The sequence below is a fragment of the Pelophylax lessonae genome, assembly GCF_965119305.1.
Source record: "Pelophylax lessonae genome assembly, chromosome: 5".
NCBI lineage: Eukaryota > Metazoa > Chordata > Amphibia > Anura > Ranidae > Pelophylax > Pelophylax lessonae.
In genome coordinates this window covers 241,097,410-241,123,075 of record NC_138772.1, presented here as the reverse complement: position 1 = coordinate 241,123,075, position 25,666 = coordinate 241,097,410, and positions in this window count along the sequence as shown.

Here is a 25,666-nt window from a genome sequence, read left to right as displayed (position 1 = left end):
AATTACTATTGTTTGTACACCTAAAAGGATGGATGAGGAGGAGGAGGAGTATAGAACAGGCAGCACCCTCAAAGCTTCAGAAGTATGAGATGAACCCCAAAAACTTGGAAAGGTGGATCTCACACGTACCGACACAGACTATTCCGCAATTTAATTGAGCCCCAAAGGTTTTTATTGAATAGCGGAATAGGAAATATGATCAAAAAAAAGTGTATGTTTTTCACACGTACAGAAGCACACTAGGCCCCAATTACTATTGTTTGTACACCTAAAAGGATGGATGAGGAGGAGGAGGAGGAGGAGTATAGAACAGGCAGTACCCTCAAAGCTTCAGAAGTATGAGATGAACCCCAAAAACTTGGAAAGGTGGATCTCACACGTACCGACACAGACTATTCCGCAATTTAATTGAGCCCCAAAGGTTTTTATTGAATAGCGGAATAGGAAATATGATCAAAAAAAAGTGTATGTTTTTCACACGTACAGAAGCACACTAGGCCCCAATTACTATTGTTTGTACACCTAAAAGGATGGATGAGGAAGAGGAGGAGGAGGAGTATAGAACAGGCAGCACCCTCAAAGCTTCAGAAGTATGAGATGAACCCCAAAAACTTGGAAAGGTGGATCTCACACGTACCGACACAGACTATTCCGCAATTTAATTGAGCCCCAAAGGTTTTTATTGAATAGCGGAATAGGAAATATGATCAAAAAAAGTGTATGTTTTTCACACGTACAGAAGCACACTAGGCCCCAATTACTATTGTTTGTACACCTAAAAGGATGGATGAGGAAGAGGAGGAGGAGGAGTATAGAACAGGCAGCACCCTCAAAGCTTCAGAAGTATGAGATGAACCCCAAAAACTTGGAAAGGTGGATCTCACACGTACCGACACAGACTATTCCGCAATTTAATTGAGCCACAAAGGTTTTTATTGAATAGCGGAATAGGAAATATGATCAAAAAAAAGTGTATGTTTTTCACACGTACAGAAGCACACTAGGCCCCAATTACTATTGTTTGTACACCTAAAAGGATGGATGAGGAGGAGGAGGAGGAGGAGTATAGAACAGGCAGCACCCTCAAAGCTTCAGAAGTATGAGATGAACCCCAAAAACTTGGAAAGGTGGATCTCACACGTACCGACACAGACTATTCCGCAATTTAATTGAGCCCCAAAGGTTTTTATTGAATAGCGGAATAGGAAATATGATCAAAAAAAAGTGTATGTTTTTCACACGTACAGAAGCACACTAGGCCCCAATTACTATTGTTTGTACACCTAAAAGGATGGATGAGGAAGAGGAGGAGGAGGAGTATAGAACAGGCAGCACCCTCAAAGCTTCAGAAGTATGAGATGAACCCCAAAAACTTGGAAAGGTGGATCTCACACGTACCGACACAGACTATTCCGCAATTTAATTGAGCCCCAAAGGTTTTTATTGAATAGCGGAATAGGAAATATGATCAAAAAAAAGTGTATGTTTTTCACACGTACAGAAGCACACTAGGCCCCAATTACTATTGTTTGTACACCTAAAAGGATGGATGAGGAGGAGGAGGAGGAGGAGTATAGAACAGGCAGCACCCTCAAAGCTTCAGAAGTATGAGATGAACCCCAAAAACTTGGAAAGGTGGATCTCACACGTACCGACACAGACTATTCCGCAATTTAATTGAGCCCCAAAGGTTTTTATTGAATAGCGGAATAGGAAATATGATCAAAAAAAAGTGTATGTTTTTCACACGTACAGAAGCACACTAGGCCCCAATTACTATTGTTTGTACACCTAAAAGGATGGATGAGGAAGAGGAGGAGGAGGAGTATAGAACAGGCAGCACCCTCAAAGCTTCAGAAGTATGAGATGAACCCCAAAAACTTGGAAAGGTGGATCTCACACGTACCGACACAGACTATTCCGCAATTTAATTGAGCCCCAAAGGTTTTTATTGAATAGCGGAATAGGAAATATGATCAAAAAAAAGTGTATGTTTTTCACACGTACAGAAGCACACTAGGCCCCAATTACTATTGTTTGTACACCTAAAAGGATGGATGAGGAGGAGGAGGAGGAGGAGTATAGAACAGGCAGTACCCTCAAAGCTTCAGAAGTATGAGATGAACCCCAAAAACTTGGAAAGGTGGATCTCACACGTACCGACACAGACTATTCCGCAATTTAATTGAGCCCCAAAGGTTTTTATTGAATAGCGGAATAGGAAATATGATCAAAAAAAAGTGTATGTTTTTCACACGTACAGAAGCACACTAGGCCCCAATTACTATTGTTTGTACACCTAAAAGGATGGATGAGGAAGAGGAGGAGGAGGAGTATAGAACAGGCAGCACCCTCAAAGCTTCAGAAGTATGAGATGAACCCCAAAAACTTGGAAAGGTGGATCTCACACGTACCGACACAGACTATTCCGCAATTTAATTGAGCCCCAAAGGTTTTTATTGAATAGCGGAATAGGAAATATGATCAAAAAAAGTGTATGTTTTTCACACGTACAGAAGCACACTAGGCCCCAATTACTATTGTTTGTACACCTAAAAGGATGGATGAGGAGGAGGAGGAGTATAGAACAGGCAGCACCCTCAAAGCTTCAGAAGTATGAGATGAACCCCAAAAACTTGGAAAGGTGGATCTCACACGTACCGACACAGACTATTCCGCAATTTAATTGAGCCCCAAAGGTTTTTATTGAATAGCGGAATAGGAAATATGATCAAAAAAAAGTGTATGTTTTTCACACGTACAGAAGCACACTAGGCCCCAATTACTATTGTTTGTACACCTAAAAGGATGGATGAGGAAGAGGAGGAGGAGGAGTATAGAACAGGCAGCACCCTCAAAGCTTCAGAAGTATGAGATGAACCCCAAAAACTTGGAAAGGTGGATCTCACACGTACCGACACAGACTATTCCGCAATTTAATTGAGCCCCAAAGGTTTTTATTGAATAGCGGAATAGGAAATATGATCAAAAAAAAGTGTATGTTTTTCACACGTACAGAAGCACACTAGGCCCCAATTACTATTGTTTGTACACCTAAAAGGATGGAGGAGGAGGAGGAGGAGTATAGAACAGGCAGCACCCTCAAAGCTTCAGAAGTATGAGATGAACCCCAAAAACTTGGAAAGGTGGATCTCACACGTACCGACACAGACTATTCCGCAATTTAATTGAGCCCCAAAGGTTTTTATTGAATAGCGGAATAGGAAATATGATCAAAAAAAAGTGTATGTTTTTCACACGTACAGAAGCACACTAGGCCCCAATTACTATTGTTTGTACACCTAAAAGGATGGATGAGGAAGAGGAGGAGGAGGAGTATAGAACAGGCAGCACCCTCAAAGCTTCAGAAGTATGAGATGAACCCCAAAAACTTGGAAAGGTGGATCTCACACGTACCGACACAGACTATTCCGCAATTTAATTGAGCCCCAAAGGTTTTTATTGAATAGCGGAATAGGAAATATGATCAAAAAAAGTGTATGTTTTTCACACGTACAGAAGCACACTAGGCCCCAATTACTATTGTTTGTACACCTAAAAGGATGGATGAGGAGGAGGAGGAGGAGGAGTATAGAACAGGCAGCACCCTCAAAGCTTCAGAAGTATGAGATGAACCCCAAAAACTTGGAAAGGTGGATCTCACACGTACCGACACAGACTATTCCGCAATTTAATTGAGCCCCAAAGGTTTTTATTGAATAGCGGAATAGGAAATATGATCAAAAAAAAGTGTATGTTTTTCACACGTACAGAAGCACACTAGGCCCCAATTACTATTGTTTGTACACCTAAAAGGATGGATGAGGAAGAGGAGGAGGAGGAGTATAGAACAGGCAGCACCCTCAAAGCTTCAGAAGTATGAGATGAACCCAAAAAACTTGGAAAGGTGGATCTCACACGTACCGACACAGACTATTCCGCAATTTAATTGAGCCCCAAAGGTTTTTATTGAATAGCGGAATAGGAAATATGATCAAAAAAAAGTGTATGTTTTTCACACGTACAGAAGCACACTAGGCCCCAATTACTATTGTTTGTACACCTAAAAGGATGGATGAGGAGGAGGAGGAGTATAGAACAGGCAGCACCCTCAAAGCTTCAGAAGTATGAGATGAACCCCAAAAACTTGGAAAGGTGGATCTCACACGTACCGACACAGACTATTCCGCAATTTAATTGAGCCCCAAAGGTTTTTATTGAATAACGGAATAGGAAATATGATCAAAAAAAGTGTATGTTTTTCACACGTACAGAAGCACACTAGGCCCCAATTACTATTGTTTGTACACCTAAAAGGATGGATGAGGAGGAGGAGGAGGAGGAGTATAGAACAGGCAGCACCCTCAAAGCTTCAGAAGTATGAGATTGTGTTCACTGTACCCCACAAAGATTGTGTTCACTGTACCCCACAAAGATTGTGTTCACTGTACCCCACAAAGGTTTTGTTCACTGCACCCCACAAAGATTGTGTTCACTGTACCCCACAAAGGTTTTGTTCACTGCACCCCACAAAGATTGTGTTCACTGTACCCCACAAAGATTGTGTTCACTGCACCCCAAAAGGATTGTCTTCTCTGCACCCCACAAAGATTGTGTTCACTGTACCCCACAAAGGTTTTGTTCACTGTACCCCACAAAGATTGTGTTCACTGCACTCCAAAAGGATTGTCTTCACTGCACCCCACAAAGATTGTGTTCACTGTACCCCACAAAGGTTTTGTTCACTGAACCCCACAAAGATTGTGTTCACTGTACCCCACAAAGGTTTTGTTCACTGCACCCCACAAAGATTGTGTTCACTGTACCCCCCAAAGATTTTGTTCACTGCACCCCACAAGGATCGTTTGTCTTCACTGCACCCCACAAGGATTGTCTTCACTGCACCCCACAAGGATTGTCTTCACTGCACCCCACAAAGATTGTGTTCACTGCACCCCACAAAGGTTTTGTTCACTGCACCCCACAAAGATTGTGTTCACTGTACCCCACAAAGATTGTGTTCACTGCACCCCAAAAGGATTGTCTTCTCTGCACCCCACAATGATTGTGTTCACTGTACCCCACAAAGGTTTTGTTCACTGCACCCCACAAAGATTGTGTTCACTGTACCCCACAAAGGTTTTGTTCACTGCACCCCACAAAGATTGTGTTCACTGTACCCCACAAAGATTGTGTTCACTGTGCCCCACAAAGGTTTTGTTCACTGCACCCCACAAAGATTGTGTTCACTGTACCCCACAAAGGTTGTGTTCACTGCACCCCACAAAGATTGTGTTCACTGCACCCCACAAAGATTGTGTTCACTGTACCCCACAAAGGTTTTGTTCACTGCACCCCACAAAGGTTTTGTTCACTGCACCCCACAAAGATTGTGTTCACTGTACCCCACAAAGATTGTGTTCACTGCACTCCAAAAGGATTGTCTTCACTGCACCCCACAAAGATTGTGTTCACTGTACCCCACAAAGGTTTTGTTCACTGCACCCCACAAAGATTGTGTTCACTGTACCCCCCAAAGATTTTGTTCACTGCACCCCACAAGGATTGTCTTCACTGCACCCCACAAGGATTGTCTTCACTGCACCCCACAAAGATTGTCTTCACTGCACCCCACAAAGATTGTGTTCACTGCACTCCAAAAGGATTGTCTTCACTGCACCCCACAAAGATTGTGTTCACTGCACCCCACAAAGATTGTGTTCACTGCACCCCACAAAGATTGTGTTCACCGTACCCCCCAAAGATTTTGTTCACTGCACCCCACAAGGATTGTCTTCACTGCACCCCACAAGGATTGTCTTCACTGCACCCCACAAAGATTGTGTTCACTGTACCCCACAAAGATTTTGTTCACTGCACCCCACAAAGATTGTGTTCACTGTACCCCACAAAGATTGTGTTCACTGCACTCCAAAAGGATTGTCTTCACTGCACCCCACAAAGATTGTGTTCACTGTACCCCACAAAGGTTTTGTTCACTGCACCCCACAAAGATTGTGTTCACTGTACCCCACAAAGGTTTTGTTCACTGCACCCCACAAAGATTGTGTTCACTGTACCCCACAAAGATTTTGTTCACTGCACCCCACAAGGATTGTCTTCATTGCACCCCACAAGGATTGTCTTCACTGCACCCCACAAAGATTGTGTTCACTGTACCCCACAAAGATTTTGTTCACTGCACCCCACAAAGATTGTGTTCACTGTACCCCACAAAGATTTTGTTCACTGCACTCCAAAAGGATTGTCTTCACTGCACCCCACAAAGATTGTGTTCACTGTACCCCACAAAGGTTTTGTTCACTGCACCCCACAAAGATTGTGTTCACTGTACCCCACAAAGGTTTTGTTCACTGCACCCCACAAAGATTGTGTTCACTGTACCCCACAAAGATTGTGTTCACTGTACCCCACAAAGGTTTTGTTCACTGCACCCCACAAAGATTGTGTTCACTGTACCCCACAAAGGTTGTGTTCACTGCACCCCACAAAGGTTTTGTTCACTGCACCCCACAAAGATTGTGTTCACTGCACCCCACAAAGATTGTGTTCACTGTACCCCACAAAGGTTTTGTTCACTGCACCCCACAAAGATTGTGTTCACTGTACCCCACAAAGATTGTGTTCACTGCACTCCAAAAGGATTGTCTTCACTGCACCCCACAAAGATTGTGTTCACTGTACCCCACAAAGGTTTTGTTCACTGCACCCCACAAAGATTGTGTTCACTATACCCCACAAAGGTTTTGTTCACTGCACCCCACAAAGATTGTGTTGACTGTACCCCCCAAAGATTTTGTTCACTGCACCCCACAAGGATTGTCTTCACTGCACCCCACAAGGATTGTCTTCACTGCACCCCACAAAGATTGTGTTTACTGCACCCCACAAAGGTTTTTTTCACTGCACCCCACAAAGATTGTGTTCACTGTACCCCCCCCCCAAAGATTTTGTTCACTGCACCCCACAAGGATTGTCTTCTCTGCACCCCACAAAGATTGTGTTCACTGTATCCCCCAAAGATTTTGTTCACTGCACCCCACAAGGATTGTCTTCACTGCACCCCACAAGGATTGTCTTCACTGCACCCCACAAAGATTGTGTTCACTGTACCCCCACAAAGGTTTTGTTCACTGCACCCCACAAAGATTTTGTTCACTGCACTCCAAAAGGATTGTGTTCACTGCACCCCAAAAAGATTGTGTTCACTGCAGCCCACACACAGAAAAATGGATGTGGATCACTGACACCTGCCTATCTCCTATCCCACACCACACAGCAATATCGATTGTAGTTTGTAGAACACACTTTCCCTAAAATTCAGCAGACTCTGTCCCTAACAGGATTGAGAAGAGATCGTAGATCAGGAGAACTAAGTGCAGAGCCACCCCACACAGCAATATCGATTGTAGTTTGTAGAACACACTGACCCTATAATTCAGCAGACTCTATCCCTAAAATGCCTACAACTCGCCCTGCCTAAACACTCCGACCTGTCCCTCAATTCTATCCGGACACAAATGGTTTTTTCCTGCCTATCTTTCCCTAATCAGCAGCCAGCACGTTGATGTGTGCTCTGTCCCTGATCTAAGCAGCATAATGACGCCGCTGCGGCTGCCTCGAACTTATAAAGACTTGGTCACATGCTTCAGACGGCCAATCACAGCTACTGAGACATTTGCAGGCATGGCTGGGATGGCTTAAGGCACACCAGTTAAACGATTGTTGATTGGCTGTTGAAAGCCCGCCATGAAAAGAGCGCCAAAGCATGCAAAACCCGGAAATAAAACGACCGAACACGGATTTTTACCCGAATATACAGTAAAGTGTCCGTGTTCGTGTTCGGGTAACAAAAATCCAATTATTCGGTACGAACACGAATAATACAGTCCGTGTTCGCTCAACACTACTTATAAGTAATAAGACACCAATAAAATTACATGAGAGAAAATCACATATGTGTGATCCATGCATATTTGGGAAACAGGGAATGAAAATTTCCATAAATAGATAGATATGCATGGTTCATAATAGTCAAATGTGATATGTATAAAAGATATGCAGTGCATAGTGATATAACCAGTGTTCCTCTAAATAACAATGAGTATCAATCAAAGTAATCAAAGTAATACATTGTAGCAACCCATTGCTGTATTGAGAACGATATAATACAAACACCGGTGTGCACATGCTTTCTCATGGAATAAATTTCCTATATAGTGTTTTAAAACCACAAAAAATCTCTCTCTAAAGAAAACCCTCGAAGAAGGCTCTCAAAAAAGAATTGTTTGGGAAGAAAAAAGAAATACAAAAACAAAGCAAAATCGGGTGTGGTTCACTATACATCTGTTAGCTAAACTTGGCTAAACATAGCTCTCCATTTGTATTAGGATAGTCAACCATTGTTGTAGGAAACCCGATGTGTTGAAATCGGCCAGTCTATGGGTGAATGTGGGAATTTATCTTATCCAAATCAGTCTGAGCAAAAAGATAGTTACTATATCATTGCTATAAATATTGGCATCACCCACAGATCCCAGGGACGGGGAAAAGAAAGTTTGGAAATGAACCTCCAATATGATGTTATAATTGTGTATTTTAATATTTTGATACTGAGGATCTATGGCAATAAAGATGACTTCAGGACATATGGTCGAATATATCAAATATTGTGTCACTTGTATGTACATATACTATACAAGCATATATAGTCCGGATTCACTTCCTTAATTGTCATTGATTCTGAGAAAAACTTATTATAAGTGTCATTAAAGCTTTTATGTGTGTGTAAACACATCCTGGCTGAATAGAAAAAAGCTCAGATATTCCTATGTAAAAAATTTTTGTTATTACAAAATATCTGATATGATATTACCAAAACAGGGAAATATATATATTTTAATGGTCATTTTTCTGGACAAAATTTAATGCTAATAGATATCTAGGTGTAAAAGTGTGTCACGTCCCACTCAAAATTCATACCTTTAGGTAATCTTGTGTGGAGTTTAAATATCCAGAAAACTTCACGTTTGCAAAGTATCTGGAAAATATCTCCTCCTCTTTTAGGTTTTAAGATTTTTTCAATGACCTGAACCATGACCAGATAAATATCTCCTTCATGTAGGTCATTGAAGTGACGAGCGACATTCGTTGACTTGAGACAACGTATGTCACTTAGATGTTCTCTAAATCTGTCCTTGAGTCTCCTAGTTGTTCTGCCCACATATTGGGTTAAACACTTTTTACAGGTGATCAAATATATGATATATTCAGAGTTACAATTAAAAAACTTTTCTATTTTGTAGATCCTGCCACTAACAGTGGATTGAAAATGGGGACTTTTTAGAATATGGGGACAGGTGACACAGTCCTGTGCCCCACATCTGTAATATCCTCTACAGTGTAGCCACGTTGGCGATGGAAGGATTTTTTTAGTTTGATACATGCTCGGGGACAATACATTTCCCAAGGTGGCCGCCCTTTTTGCCACAATGTTGAATCCCTTCCCCAGGATTTCGTTACATACATGGTCTAGATGTAAAATGGGTAGATGTTTTTTAATTATGGATTTTATGTTGTTAAATTCTAGACTGTATGGTAATACCAATGTGACCAAAGGTGTAAATTTATCTTTCTTATTTTTTCTTTTATCCTTATCACTGGAGGGACCCTTTATCACTTGTGCAGTATTGGGATCAGATTCCTGATTTGTGGGTACAGTATGGTTAGGTGCAGTGAGTTGCAGAAGATCGGTGCGATTTCTCCCAAGGGCTAATCGATAGGCTCTGTCCAACATCCACCTAGGATAGCCTCTCTGGAGAAAGCGCTGGTATAGGGAATATGATTCCTCTGTAAAGGTGTCACTGTCACTGCAAATCCTTCTGAGCCTCAAAAACTGTCCCACAGGAATCCCTTTTATTGTGTGGAGAGGATGTCCCGATTTAGCATGCAGTAGGCTGTTACCCGCCTGGGGCTTTCTGTATAAGGAGGAAACAACTTTATCACCTATATGGCTCAAAGTTATGTCCAGGAACATGATTTTGTCAGGACTGGAAACACCCGTAAAAGAGAGGTTCAGGTCGTTACTATTCAAAAACGATATGAATGATTCAAGATCAACAGACCTATGACAGATAAATAGTAAATCGTCAATGTAGCGACGGTATAAAAGAATGTTATCCCTGTATGGATTTCCACCTCCAAAGATGCGGGACCTCTCCCACCAACCCATATAAAGATTGGCTAGGGAAGGTGAGAACTTAGCTCCCATCGCTGCCCCGCATCTTTGGAGGTAGAACACACCAAAGGCAAAATAATTATGTGTTAATAGATAATCAAGAATTTCAATCAAAAAAGCCTGTAAAACTGGTGACATCTCCGTATATGTTTCTAAACTGTAACCAACCGCTTCCAAAGCTAGAGTGTGTGGAATAGAGGAGTACAAGCTGGACACGTCACACGTAATCCAGCTGTACTCCCCAGACCACTCAAAGGAGTCCATAATTTTTAGCAAATGGTTTGAGTCTTTCAAGTAGCTTGGAAGAACTTGTACTATATGTTACATAGTTACATAGTTACATAGTTACGGGAGTTACATAGTAGGTGAGGTTGAATAAAGACAATAGTCCATCTAGTTCAACCTGTGTAGGTATGTGTGGCTGTAATCATCTCCCATACCCCTGAATGTTCTGATCCTTGAGATGTAAGTCTAAGAGTCTTTTGAAAGCCACCATACTACCCGCAGAAACCACCTCTTGTGGTAGAGAATTCCACAATCTTGTTGCCCTAACAGTAAAGAACCCCCCGCGTTGCCTGAGGTTAAAACGCTTCTCCTCTAATCGCATTGTATGCCCTCGAGTCCTCATGCAATCCCTTCGAATGAACAGCTTTTTTTCTAAGCTGGGATCCCCATTAAGATATTTATAAATTGCTATCATGTCCCCCCTCAGACGTCTCTTCTCCAGGGAGAATAAATCGAGCGATTGTAGACGCTCTTCATAGTCAAGGTCCTCCAATCCCCTAATTAGTTTAGTTGCCCTTCTCTGGACTCTCTCCAGCTCCAACACATCCCTCCTGAGGACTGGCGACCAGAACTGGACGGAATACTCCAGATGCGGTCGGACCAGAGTTTTATAAAGTGGAAGGATTATAGTCTTATCTCTGGAATGCATCCCTTTCTTTATGCATGCTAATATTCTGTTGGCTTTGGAAGCTGCCGCTTGACATTGCATGCTGTTTCCTAATCTATCATCAACCAAGACTCCCAGATCCTTCTCCATTTTTGATTCCCCCAAGGGCTCCCCTCCTAACGTGTATTGTGTTTTTATGTTTTTAGTCCCCAAGTGCAAAACCTTACACTTCTCCACGTTAAACCTCATTTGCCATGTCGTTGCCCACTCTGTTATTTTGTCCAGGTCATTCTGTAGGATATCTGCTTCAGGTTGTGAAGTTATTGCCCTGCCCAATTTTGTGTCATCTGCAAAAACTGATATCGAACTACTGATCCCGACCTCAATGTTGTTTATGAATAAATTGAACAAGGTTGGTCCCAAGACTGAGCCTTGGGGGACCCCGCTTACCACCTCAGACCAGTCTGAGTATGCGCTGTTTATTACTACCCTTTGGACACGCCTTTTTAGCCAGTTCCGTATCCAAGAGCAAACCCTGCTATCGATACCTGCAGACCTTATTTTATAAATTAAGCGCTTGTGGGGAACTGTATCAAACGCCTTAGCGAAATCCAAGTACACCACATCCACTGGTCTCCCCCTATCTAGCTCACAGCTCACCTCCTCGTAGAATGTTAGGAGATTGGTTTGACAAGAACGCCCATTTGTAAACCCGTGCTGATTACTGCTGATGATGTTGTTGTCCTTAGCAAACTCTACGATATAGTCCCTTATCATCCCCTCCAGAAGTTTACATACTACTGATGTCAAACTGACAGGCCTATAATTTCCCGGGATATGCCTCTGGCCCTTTTTGAATATTGGAATCACGCTAGCTTTCTTCCAATCCCCTGGTACATCTCCTGTCCTAATACTGTCAGCAAAGATCAGGAACAGTGGTCTCGATATAACTTTACTGAGTTCCTTGAGTACTCTCGGATGTATGCCATCCGGTCCTGGTGATTTGTTTGTGTTAAGTTTATCCAGCCTTTCCCTGATTTCCCCCTCTGTTAGCCATGGTGGCAAGTCCTGTTTATTACTACTAACCATACAGTCATGGTCAGTGTACCCCTCCTTTTCCTGTGTAAAGACTGACGAGAAAAAAGCATTTAGCACGGTTGCTTTTTCAGTGTCCTCTGTAACCATCCTCCCATCATTGTTAATTATGTGTGCAATATGCTCTGCCTTAGTTTTTTTGCTGTTGATGTATTTAAAGAATTTCTTTGGGTTTTTTTTACTATCCTCTGCTATTTGTCTCTCAAAGTTGATTTTAGCCATCTTGATTTCTTGTTTACTTTTTTTATTTGCCTCCTTGTATTGCTCGAAAGCCGATACTGTGCCCTCTGATTTATACTTCTTGAAGGCCAATTTTTTCCCCCTAATAAGTTTTTTGACTCTACAGTTTAGCCAGCCAGGTTTGGCTTTGTCTCTTCTAAATTTATTTCCCATAGGAATGCACTGCAAGATGCCTTTGCCTAATATGTTCCTAAAGCATTCCCATTTTTCCTCTGTGGTCAGGGATCCCAGGGTTTGGTCCCAGTTTACCCTTTCCATCATTGAGTACAATTTTGGAAAGTTTGCCCTTCTGAAGTTTAGGGTTCTTATGTTCCCCACTTGTCTTGTTATATTGTTATTTACACTAAATGTGATCATCCTGTGATCGCTAGAGCCCAGGTTGTCCTGGACTCCTACCTCCGAGATTATGTCTGGGTCATTAGTGAGCAATAGATCCAGGACTGCATTTTCTCTGGTAGGGGAATCCACCAACTGTGACATGTAATTATCCAGTAAGGTTTCCGTGAATAGGCGGGCCTTCTGTGAGTGTGCAGTCCCCTCTTCCCAGTCAATGTCGGGGTAATTGAAGTCCCCCAATACGATGACTGATCCCAATTTTGCCACTTTACCCATTAGTGCTAAAAATTCCAGCTCTACCTCCTCCCCTTGGTTAGGTGGCCTATAGCAAACCCCCACAATTACTTTCCCCTTTTCTCCTTCCCTATGGAGTTCAACCCACACAGATTCTAAATCCATGCTCATCCCATCCGTAATGTCACTCCTTTCTGTCACCTTTATATTGTTCTTGACATAGAGACATACCCCTCCCCCTCTTTTTCCTACCTTGTCCTTCCGGTACACCGAATACCCTTGGATATTGGCCAGCCAGTCATGTGAGGGGTCGAACCAAGTCTCTGTTATTCCCACAAGGTCTATGTCCTCCTCATGTACTAACATTTCCAACTCATCCATTTTATTAGCTAGGCTCCTGGCATTAGCATATACCCCTCTTAGTTTTAAGGAAGTTAAGCGCAATTGGCGGTTATGTTTATTCCTGTTTGGTCTGAGGTTCTCCCGCACAGACCTGCCAATTGACATTGTGGACCTACTGTCGCTGCTGACACTACAGCTGCCTTCAGTCCTCTGCTCCCTCCTGACTGACTCTACTTCTGAGCCCTCCCCCCCGTCTCCTAGTTTAAAAGCCCCTCCAACTTGGTGGCCATCTTTCTCCCCAAAAGAGCTGTACCGTCCCCATTAAGGTGCAGTTCATCCTTACTAAAGAGCCGGTAGCCGACTGAGAAGTCAGCCCAGTTCTCCAGGAACCCAAACCCCTCCTTCCTACACCAATTCCTCAGCCACTTGTTAAGTTCCCTAATCTCCTTCTGCCTCTCTTGTGTGGCTCGAGGTACAGGCAGTATTTCAGAGAAAACCACTTTGGAGGTCCTTTTCCTCAATCTATTACCTAAGTCCCTGAAATCGTTCTTAAGGATCCTCCACCTACCTTTAACTTTGTCATTAGTGCCCACGTGCACCATGACCGCTGGGTCATCCCCAGCCCCGCACAACAATCTGTCTGCCAGATCTGCGATGTGCCGAACTCGGGCGCCCGGTAAACAACAAACTGTTCGGTTCACGAGATCTTTTTTACAGATTGCCCTCTCTGTCCTCTTGATAATTGAGTCCCCAACTACCACAACCTTTCTAACCTTTCTTGAGTTACGGCCCCCCTTCTTCCTGGAGCCGTCCCTCCCCTGGCAGCTGGGGGAGGGTGCATGCTCCAGCTCTGCCACCCCTGAGCTGATATCCCCCTCAACCTGCAACTCGACAGATTTGTTAGGGTGTACCAACTCAGGATTGGCCTCCCTGGCTCTCCTCCCTCTACCCTTCCTAACAGTCACCCAGCTGCGTACCTCTGCTGCTTGCGTCTCCTCTGTTCCTCCCTCCTCTATGCTGGCCCCTACCAGCGCCTGATAGGTAATGTCCAAGCTTCTTTCCAGGTTGTTGATGCCACGCAGTGTTGCCACTGTGTTCTCTAGGTCCAGGATCTGGTCTACCAGAGCAACAAGTTGCTCACATCTTGCACAGCAGTATTCGCCCTCGAATGGTTCATCAAGGAACGCATACATGCAGCAAGAAGTGCACTGAGTGGCATCCGCAATCCTGTCGGACATTATTACCCACTACTCTATGGGGATATATTAACGAACTGCTCTTCCTAACCTACACTACCTCTAACTTCCCTGGTACTAAACCTGGGGTACTCACCAGTCGCTAATATACTAACCAGTCGCTAAGATACTCACCAGTCGCAAAGATCCAACAGACGCAAGATACTCACCAGTCGCAAAGATCCAACAGACGCAAAGATACTCACCAGTCGCAAAGATCCAACAGACGCAAAGATACTCACCAGTCGCAACGATACTCACCAGTCGCAACGATACTCACTAACCGCAACGATACTCACCAGTCGCAAAGATCCAACAGACGCAAGATACTCACCAGTCGCAAAGATACTCACCAGTCGCAAGGATACTCACCAGTCGCAAAGATACTCACCAGTCGCAAAGATACTCACCAGTCGCAAGATACTCACCCGATACACACCAGTTGCAAATATACTCACCAGTCGCAAGATGCTAACCCTCGCAAGATGCTAACCAGTCGAAAAATGCTCACTAGTCGCTAAGATACTCACCAGTCTCTAAAATACTCACGGTCGATCAGTCAAGAGCGCCGTCGGTCGGTCGGTCGCAGAACAGTCTTGTCGGTCGCAGAACAGTCTTGTCGGTCGCAGAACAGTCTTGTCAGTCGCAGAACAGTCTATCGGTCGCAGAACAGTCTATCGGTCGCAGAACAGTCTATCAGTCGCAGAACAGTCTTGTCAGTCGCAGAACAGTCTTGTCAGTCGCAGAACAGTCTATCGGTCGCAGAACAGTCTATCGGTCGCAGAACAGTCTTGTCAGTCGCAGAACAGTCTTGTCAGTCGCAGAACAGTCTATCGGTCGCAGAACAGTCTATCGGTCGCAGAACAGTCTTGTCAGTCGCAGAACAGTCTTGTCAGTCGCAGAACAGTCTTGTCAGTCGCAGAACAGTCTATCGGTCGCAGAACAGTCTTGTCAGTCGCAGAACAGTCTTGTCAGTCGCAGAACAGTCTTGTCAGTCGCAGAACAGTCAGTCAGTCGTTGACGGTCGCAAGCAAGGTCAGTCAGTCACAGATCCCTATGGTCAGTCAGTCACAGATCCCTATGGTCAGTCAGTCACAGGATGGTCAGTCAGTCACAGGTCCCAAAGCACGTCACACAGCTGCAGGGAGATACTCACCAGTCGCCGCTGCTCCTCCTCCCCTGCTTCCGTGAACCTCCCTCCTCAATACTGTGTGGTGTCCGTTCACCGCCGCAGCCGCCGCTCCACCGTCTACCGCGGTCGCAGAACAGTCTTGTCGGTCGCAGAACAGTCTTGTCGGTCGCAGAACAGTCTTGTCGGTCGCAGAACAGTCTATCGGTCGCAGAACAGTCTATCGGTCGCAGAACAGTCTTGTCAGTCGCAGAACAGTCTTGTCAGTCGCAGAACAGTCTTGTCAGTCGCAGAACAGTTGTCAGTCGCAGAACAGTCTTGTCAGTCGCAGAACAGTCTATCAGTCGCAGAACAGTCTATCGGTCGCAGAACAGTCATGTCAGTCGCAGAACAGTCTTGTCAGTCGCAGAACAGTCTTGTCAGTCGCAGAACAGTCTATCGGTTGCAGAACAGTCTATCGGTCGCAGAACAGTCTATCAGTCGCAGAACAGTCTTGTCAGTCGCAGAACAGTCTTGTCAGTCGCAGAACAGTCTATCGGTCACAGAACAGTCTTGTGAGTCGCAGAACAGTCTTGTCAGTCGCAGAACAGTCTTGTCAGTCGCAGAACAGTCAGTCAGTCGTTGACGGTCGCAAGCAAGGTCAGTCAGTCACAGATCCCTATGGTCAGTCAGTCACAGATCCCTATGGTCAGTCAGTCACAGGATGGTCAGTCAGTCACAGGTCCCAAAGCACGTCACACAGCTGCAGGGAGATACTCACCAGTCGCCGCTGCTCCTCCTCCCCTGCTTCCATGAACCTCCCTCCTCAATACTGTGTGGTGTCCGTTCACCGCCGCAGCCGCCGCTCCGCCGTCTACCGCCGCGGCTTCCAGTCCCGGTCCTTCACGTCCCGGTCCCGCTCTCTGTTCCGGTCTCTCTGTCCCCTGCACTCGCGCCGGCTTCTGGTGACCTAGTGCGGCTCCCCCGCACGTGTCACCCGGCTCTCCTCCACGCTCTCCTCTACACACACTCCTCCGGCTGCTCGCTGCTGCTTGCTCCTCCCACTTCCGGCTCGAAGTGGAGTTGTCCATCCAGCCATTCTCCTAGTCGTTCGTTGAGGGAGCCAATGCCCGATACAATAGGGCGTCCATGTACTGGATCCAACCCCTTATGTTTCTTTGGCAAGTGATGGAAAATTGGAATTATTGGGAACTCTGGAATCATATTTTCAAATTCTTTGATGGAAAAAGCGCCAATGGCTGCCCCTTTCTTGACAAGCTGTTTTAGGACATTTTTGAACTTATTAGTTGGATCACTTTTTAAAGGTTGGTATGTATTTGTGTCCATTAGTTGTCTCATGGCTTCCGTTTTATAGTGTGTTTTATCGAGGACAACTACGGCTCCCCCCTTGTCCGCATTTTTGATGATAATGGAATCATCTTCCTGTAGTGATTTCAACGATTTCCTTTCATTTATGGACAAATTGTCTGCATTGATGTTTACATGTGTAGGTAGGTTTGAAGCCAGCTTAAAAATGTCCTTTTCAACTAATTTTTGGAACTTGTCCATTTCAGCCGACCGGGATTGTATGGGGTAAAAAGATGATGGTATATTTAAATTAACCCGTTGTGTTCCCTCATTCCCTCATCCCTATCGGGGTATGATGAATGTGATTCGTGAGTTAGCTCCTCTAGTTCCGAAACAGCACATTGTTCACGGAACGACAGAATTGGAGAATGTATTTGACGCAGTAGTGGGCTTGAGCACGATATGGCCATATGGTGGGACCAAACCCCCATTTTTATTTATGGATTGTCTTCAGATTTGGTAGTTATTTCTTTTGCATTTGCGCGCTATTCTTTTTTAATATACATGTCTTTTGGTTCATAGCTCCAGCAGCTTTAGAAATACATGGGTATGCTCCCCCAAATTTTTTGCCTGTTTATTTGGTTGTTGTCGGGAGGATTAGAATCCAAATCGATTTCTTCAATTACATTATCCTCTGAGTCCACAAAGAAATGTCTCTTTAAAGTTAGATTTCGTACAAATTTATTGATCTGTAGTGTAGTATCAAACGGGTCAAAATGAGTATGGGGACAAAAATTAAGTCCTTTGGATAGTAAAGATATTTCATCTAATGTAAGACTCCGCTGAGATAGATTTACTACATTATTCTGCATCATTTGCGATGTGTCCTCAGATTGTATTGGCCATTTGAGGTATCGCCGGTTTTTCTTTCCTCCTCTCCTTGTTTTGGCTTTCTTGATGTTTTTTTCTTTTTTGTTGCATTTCTGCCCCTTCTTGGCTCGTTTTTTGACTCACTAAAGGAACCAGAACGTGGTCTGGACGTTTGTGTATAATCAATGGACGTATCGGACGATGTGTAGGCTACTGATGTATCGGTACCCGTAGCCTCCGGATCCGAAAAGCTGACTTTTTTCTTCTGGTAATGGCGATTCCAGGTGTTGTTTTTTTTTCCAAATATACACATTATTTGCCTCATAGTCAACTTTGTCTCTTGACAACTTTTCCTTTTTGCCGCTGATCGTATTAGTTTCCAATTTGTTTATTTTGTCGTTTAATTTGAGATCCAGATCCATAAACAAAGGGTTACTTTTTAACGGAGTGATTTCTTCTTGTAGTTTTGAAATTTCATCTTGTAACCTTTTAAGTTCCAGTGTTTTGGAGTCCACTATGAGCTTCATAAGTTTGAAGGAACAGGTGGAAAGTGTATCAGTCCACTGCTTTTTCAGCTCTTCATTGAAGAGATCGAATGTGGGAAATTTCTTTATTCGTAAACCTCTCGGGATACGCTCCAAGTCCAGATATTCATTGATGGTGGTTTTTTCCCAATATGCTTTTATTTCTTTCACCATAAGTTTTTCTAATTTGTAGAACAATGGTTTTATGGAGACTGAGCTATCCTCCCTTGTTTGCTTTAAAGTTGCATGTGCATTGCTTCTGAGGGGATTTGTGTTCAAGTCTCTTAAAGTTCTACTTGTGGATGGTTCTTCCATGTCCATATATGCAAATCACAGGTGTAATACTATTTGAAATGCCTTTGTTCACTGAACAATGATGTATAGGAATATAAACTCCAAATGAACGTGTCAAAAAACAACACTCACCGAGCTGGTCTGATATCACGGAGAAGTAGGCAAAATCCAAGCAGGGTAGACCGCTCCAGGTGAGACTGGGATCAGGTGCCGGTCGGATCCGCAATCCAGGATAACTTCAAACAAAAAGGAATGACCGCACTTCCGATGGATTTTCAAAGAAAGGAGTATCTTTACTCCACATCAATCAAATGGCAGGTACAGGTACACACTGTGAATGCAGGACAATCGGTGGACGCGTTTCACGACTGCATATGTCGCTTATTCATCACCAAGTTCACTCTGGATGTGCACCGGCCATATATACACCCCATACATGCAGCTGGCAACGATTAGAGTCATCAAGCTAGTTGTTCCTCCCATCGGTCAGCTGTTGGGAATCTATGGCCAGATTGCACAGACAGAATGACCCCAAACAAATTCAAACTTGAACACACTAGTGCAAAAAACATTGTACATTTTAACATAAATATAAGTCAAATAAATATCCTAGTGATGAGTGTTGAAGTGAGAAACAATCAAGAATAAAAAAACATATTCAATATTTGTAGTGCATTTTGTCATATGTCATATATTTGACAAAGACATATATATATCTGGTATAAATGAAAAGAATATGTGTGGAAAAACTTTGTAAAAGTGACTTTAAAGTGCAAAAATTTATTGTTGTGAAATAATAAAAATATATTGTTGAAAAAATTGTATAAAGTGTCACGAAAAAATTCTTGATTTCTAAAAAATCATTTTGACCGGCTTCAAAAAGCAATAGAGTGTATTTCAAAATAAGAGCAATATAGAAAAAACTCCAGTCTGTATTTTCTGCCCAATAATCATATCTGAAACAATATAATGGTATATATGTGGAAAATGATTCATATATAAATTACCATATGTAATTCTCAAAAATACATTTTCTATAAAACACTTATAAGTAATAAGACACCAATAAAATTACATGAGAGAAAATCACATATGTGTGATCCATGCATATTTGGGAAACAGGGAATGAAAATTTCCATAAATAGATAGATATGCATGGTTCATAATAGTCAAATGTGATATGTATAAAAGATATGCAGTGCATAGTGATATAACCAGTGTTCCTCTAAATAACAATGAGTATCAATCAAAGTAATCAAAGTAATACATTGTAGCAACCCATTGCTGTATTGAGAACGATACAATACAAACACCGGTGTGCACATGCTTTCTCATGGACTAAATTTCCTATATAGTGTTTTAAAACCACAAAAAATCTCTCTCTAAAGAAAACCCTCGAAGAAGGCTCTCAAAAAAGAATTGTTTGGGAAGAAAAAAGAAATATAATCAAGGGGTCATATCCTTCTGGTAAGGAGTACCTATTAAGAGCACTGGGTGAAAGTGTGGAGGTGAAGGCTTTAGAATTTCACTTCTATCAAGTCTGTGCTTGTATCAATTGCTGCTGTTAACTACTTAACTACCTCCGATATTTTAAAGCACCAAAGACTTTAATTTATTTATTTGCACAAGTGCACTTTTTCATTGTGAATAATAATGTGTTGAGCGCAATATTTATACCAATATCATATTTTCTTCAATAACAAGGTAAGTAAACAAAAAAGAATTAATCGTGATTATCCATTTCTTTTTCAGGTGTCACTCAGCAAGCGGATGGCTCAAAGTCGATTTTGAGGCCGGAACTCCGCTTTAAGAACATAAAACATATAACTCAAAATAAAGTAAAAATACAAAGTATATGTGTGTGTCCATAACAGACCACATACAAACTCTGAAAAATATATACATTTTATGTATATTCAAAAAAAATATAAATGAATTCAAAACATGTGAAAACAAACCAATATGGCTCAAATTCAGAAATATACACACCACTTGAAAGACCTCCTCCTCTCTCGTCAACCTGTACATGGGTTGGCGGGAAATGGTATGCGTTTTTGGAAATAGCAATCATTTTCGCTCAAAGATTACATTTTACAGTCATTTCATTGATGACCTGCTATGAATTTGCTCCAGATCTGTGGGCACATTGGATGATTTTTTGTTGTTTTTGAATAATAATGATCTAAACCTAATATACAGCACACTTGAGTGACAGATCTATTCATTTTTTGGATGTAGTTTTGTCTAGCAAGGATGATCGCATTGTATCCAGTATATATAAAAAACCCCTCTCTGGAAACAGTGATTTTTGCTCCTGCAATTGGTCTGAAACGTGGCTGGATTTTGTAGAGTCATTTAAGTGCGGTGCTGTTTGCTGCCCATGTTGCCCTCGGCCTATTAAAATCGACCATTTTCATTCCATGGTCAATTGCAGGACCTTCAAAAACAAGACCTTCATTAATTTAAAAACTAGAAACGTAATCTGTTTGATTAATTGTAAAAAGTGTGCAATCCAGTATGTGGGTCGCACAACAAGGAGGCTTCGAGATCATTTGCACGATCATGTTTGATATTGAAAAGGAGCACGGCACTAGTATTGCTAGACATTTTAATGAAGTTCATAAAGGTGACACCACTTTGTTACAGATACAGGGAATTGAAAAGGTTGTCACCCCCAGGAGAGGTGGAGACAGTTTCAGAATTCTCTGTAAACGTGAAGTTCATAGGATTTTTTTTATCTCCGAACAAGAATTCCAGAGGGTTTGAATTTTGAGTGGCATTTGACTCACTTTTATGATTAAACCTTCTAATTCATTATATTTGAACCTGTGGAGATTAGATTAGATTGGGATAAAGATAATCTCATAGTAGTTAAATATATGCATATCATTTTTCATGATATAAATCCACATGGTCTATTAGTATTACAAGAATATAGTCATATTTTTGTCCTTCAAGTGGTGTGTATGTTTCCGAATTTGAGCCATATTTGTTTGTTTTCACATTTTTTTAATTTCTTAAAAAAATTTTGAAAATACATAAAATGTATACATTTTTATTTTCAAAGTTTGCGTGTGGTCTGTTATGGACACACACATATACTTTGTATTTTTACTTTATTTTGAGTTATATGTTTTATGTTCTTAATTTTGTTATTTTTTTCAGATTGCTTTTGGATACTTTTTATTTTTTGTCTGTTTTCTTGAAGAATGGGCTGAGCATAATGGCTTGCTCTTTATGTGAAGCGGAAACAGTGGATTGAAGGTCTTGGATCTAGGGTTGAGCGAACACGGACTGTATAATAGGATTTTTGTTACCCGGACACGGACCCGAAAACTTTACTGTATATTCGGGTTTAAAATCCGTGTTCGGTAATTTTATTTCCTGTTTTGTATGTAATGGCGCGGTTTTAATGGCGTGGTTTCAACAGCCAATCAACAAGCGTTTAACTGGTGTGCCATAGAAGCTATCACTAATGGCATGGCTGTGATTGGTCAGCTGAAGCATGTGACCCAGGTCTTTATAAGCTAGAGACACAGCGCGGTGCGCGTCAGTCTGTTCTAGTGTAGGGAGAGAGCACACACAACGGTGCTGGCTGCTGCTGATTAGGGACAGAGACAGGAAAAAAAAACATTGTGGCTGAAAAGAATGTAGGGACAGGTCAGAGTGTTGGCAGGGAAAGATAGAAAAGCATTTTAGGGACAGGCTGGAGAGAGTAGGCAGGAAGACATTAGGAGACACAGTACAGAACAATCGTCCATTAGCGATCTACATCGATATTGCTGTGTGGGGGGTGGTGCAGTGAACAATCTTTTTGCCCTCACTTGAGCCCACTGAGGAGGAGGAGGAAGAGGGAGAAAAAAAAATATTTTTATCAGTCTGTTGTGTGCAGCGTTCAGCTATATTTTACTACACAGTGCTGTTCTAATCTGCTATTTAAAAATTACAAATTTAAAAGGGGAATTTTTTTTTTTTCCTTCATAGCCTGCTGCTGACCGTGAGATAAAACATAAGACACTGCTGTGTTCACATCTGCTATTCAAAAATCAACAATTTAAGTGAAAAATAAAAAATATTTAATTCATACGTTCCTGTGAGATACAACACCTGTTGTATACTGTTGTTCTATTCCGCTATTTAATAAACACCCTTTTGGGGGTAAAAAAAATTAAATTGCGGCATAGTCTGTATCGGTACGTGTGAGATACACCTTTTAAATTTGTTTGGCGCATCTCCTTCCACCGCCGAGGATTGCAGGGCGCTTCAGTTTGCCTCCTGTTCTGAACTCCTCCTACTCCTCTTCCTCATCCTCCCTTTAGGGTACAAAAAATTGTAATCGGGGCCTAGTCTGTGTTTGTACGTGTGAGATACACCGTTTTATATACTTTTTTCTATTCCGCTATTCAATATACACCCTTTTGGGGTGAAAAAAATTAAATTGCGGCATAGTCTGTATCGGTACGTGTGAGATACACCTTTTAAATTTGTTTGGCGCATCTCCTTCCACCACCGAGGATTGCAGGGCGCTTCAGTTTGCCTCCTGTTCCCGAACTCCTCCTACTCCTCTTCCTCATCCTCCCTTTAGGGTACAAAAAATTGTAATCGGGGCCTAGTCTGTGTTTGTACGTGTGAGATACACCGTTTTATATACTTTTTTCTATTCCGCTATTCAATATACACCCTTTTGGGGGTAAAAAAAATTAAATTGCGGCATAGTCTGTATCGGTACGTGTGAGATACACCCTTTCAATTTGTTTGGCGCATCTCCTTCCACCACCAAGGATTGCAGGGCGCTTCAGTTTGCCTCCTGTTCCTAACTCCTCCTACTCCGCTTCCTCATACTCTACCGCCTCCTCATCCGGTCAGCGTAACACCTTCACCACCAAATTCAGCAAAGCCAGGGGTAAACGACAGCAGGCAGTTTTAAAACTTGCATGTTTGGGGGAAAAATCCCACACCGGGCATGAGTTGTGGAGGAGCATGGAACAGCAGACCGATGAGTTGTTGGTGCCAGCGAGCCTCAAGCCTGGCATGGTGGTGTGCGATAACGGGCGAAATCTCATAGCAGCTCTGGGCCTAGCCGGGTTGACGCACATCCCTTGCCTGGCGCATGTGCTGAATTTGGTGGTGCAGAGGTTCCTTGAAAATTACCCCGATATGTCAGAGCTGCTGCAGAAAGTGCAGGCCGTCTGTGCACACTTTCGGCGTTCTCACCCTGCTGCTGCTCGCCTGTCAGCGCTGCAGCGTAACTTCGGCCTTCCCGCTCACCGCCTCATATGTGATGTGCCCACAAGGTGGAACTCCACCTTGCACATACTAGAAAGACGAGCAGCAGCAGGCCATTGTGGAGTTTCAGCTGCATCACGCACGCGTGAGTCGCTCTGCGGAACAGCACCACTTCACCACCAATAACTGGGCCTCCATGCGAGACCTGTGTGCTTTGTTGCGCTGTTTTGAGTACTCCACCAACATGGCCAGTGCCGATGATGCCGTTGTCAGCTTAACTATCCCACTTCTATGCCTCCTTGAAAAAACACATCGGGCGATGATGGAAGAGGATGTGGCACAGGAGGAGGAAGAGGGATCATTTCCATGGCTTTTAGGGCAGTCATTCACAAGTAATATAGAGGAAATTCCGCGCAAATGGATGTGATTTATTGGTTGGCTGCAGCCTACCCCAAAAATATAGTAAAACTATATCAAGATATTAGGGAATTGGTAGGGTAAGTTGGCGCTGCCAATACTTATATTAAATGTACGGAAGAGCAGTGTATCTTACATGAACTAGGTAAATATGAATGGTAAAAGGTAGTAGTGTATATTAACACTGCCAATGATATAGGTAATGGTCCTTATAAACACCCAATAATTCTGGTATTAAGCCACAGTTATATCATAAACAATAATTAGTAAACATTTGACACTAATAAATAATTGCTGTTCAATAAATAAGATAAAAAGACATAAATTGATAAACTGTGAAGAGTGCCTAAAAGCAATAAATATAATGCAAAGGATTCAAGTGGTAAAAAATGTGAATCTTGAATAAATAGAAAAAAGTTAAAGTGACTGGTGTAATAAATAATATAAACACTAGGTGGCAGTGCTAGTGTAAAATGGCGAGTATGGATATCCAAGTGAAAATTATTGATGCAATATATGCGTGGCAAAAACGTGCCAAGTGATATATTTCAATCAAAAATTAATACATATCGATCTCTAAAAATTCCCCAGTATAGTGGAAGTATGGATATCCAAGTGAAAAATAATATATTTAAAAATATATATATAAAGTGAATTGTGCCAAGTGGAATAAACAGGTGTTTGGGATCTCTAAAAGACACTCATAGGGATTCCCAGGGTAGGTTTAAATAATATCTGGTGAATTAAATAAATAAATATAAACAGAGAAATAAATAGTCCGTAATAAATATGTGAAAAAAGTCCACAAAATATGATCAATATATTGATCCTCAAAAAATGTGCAGCAATAGTGTGAAACAAAGTGCCAGAAGAAATTCATTGGATGGAGGGGGTGATTCCCAGTGATGGATTCAGGATGTGGGTGCCGGGTGAGGAAATTCCGTGCTCCCCTTTCTATATAGCCTGCACTCACCAGAGAGCAGTACCCCTACAGGGGTAACCAGCGTTGAATTAATGGGGTGACCCTCGATGGATCGCGGTGGATCTCTCCAATCCTCCTGGGGTTAATCTCACTTCCTCCCTCCAGTGATTTTTGGTAAGCAAGCGATATATAATGTAGGGTATCAGAAGGCAGCTCTCCAAAGTGTTGGGAATGATATCCGAAGGTATATGAATAGAAAACGCTAATATAGTGATGTACCGTAAAAAATATCCATTTATTTTTCAAAATACAAGAAGTACTCACATTTAAAATAGTAACACAGCATCCGTAGGTGAGTAGGGACC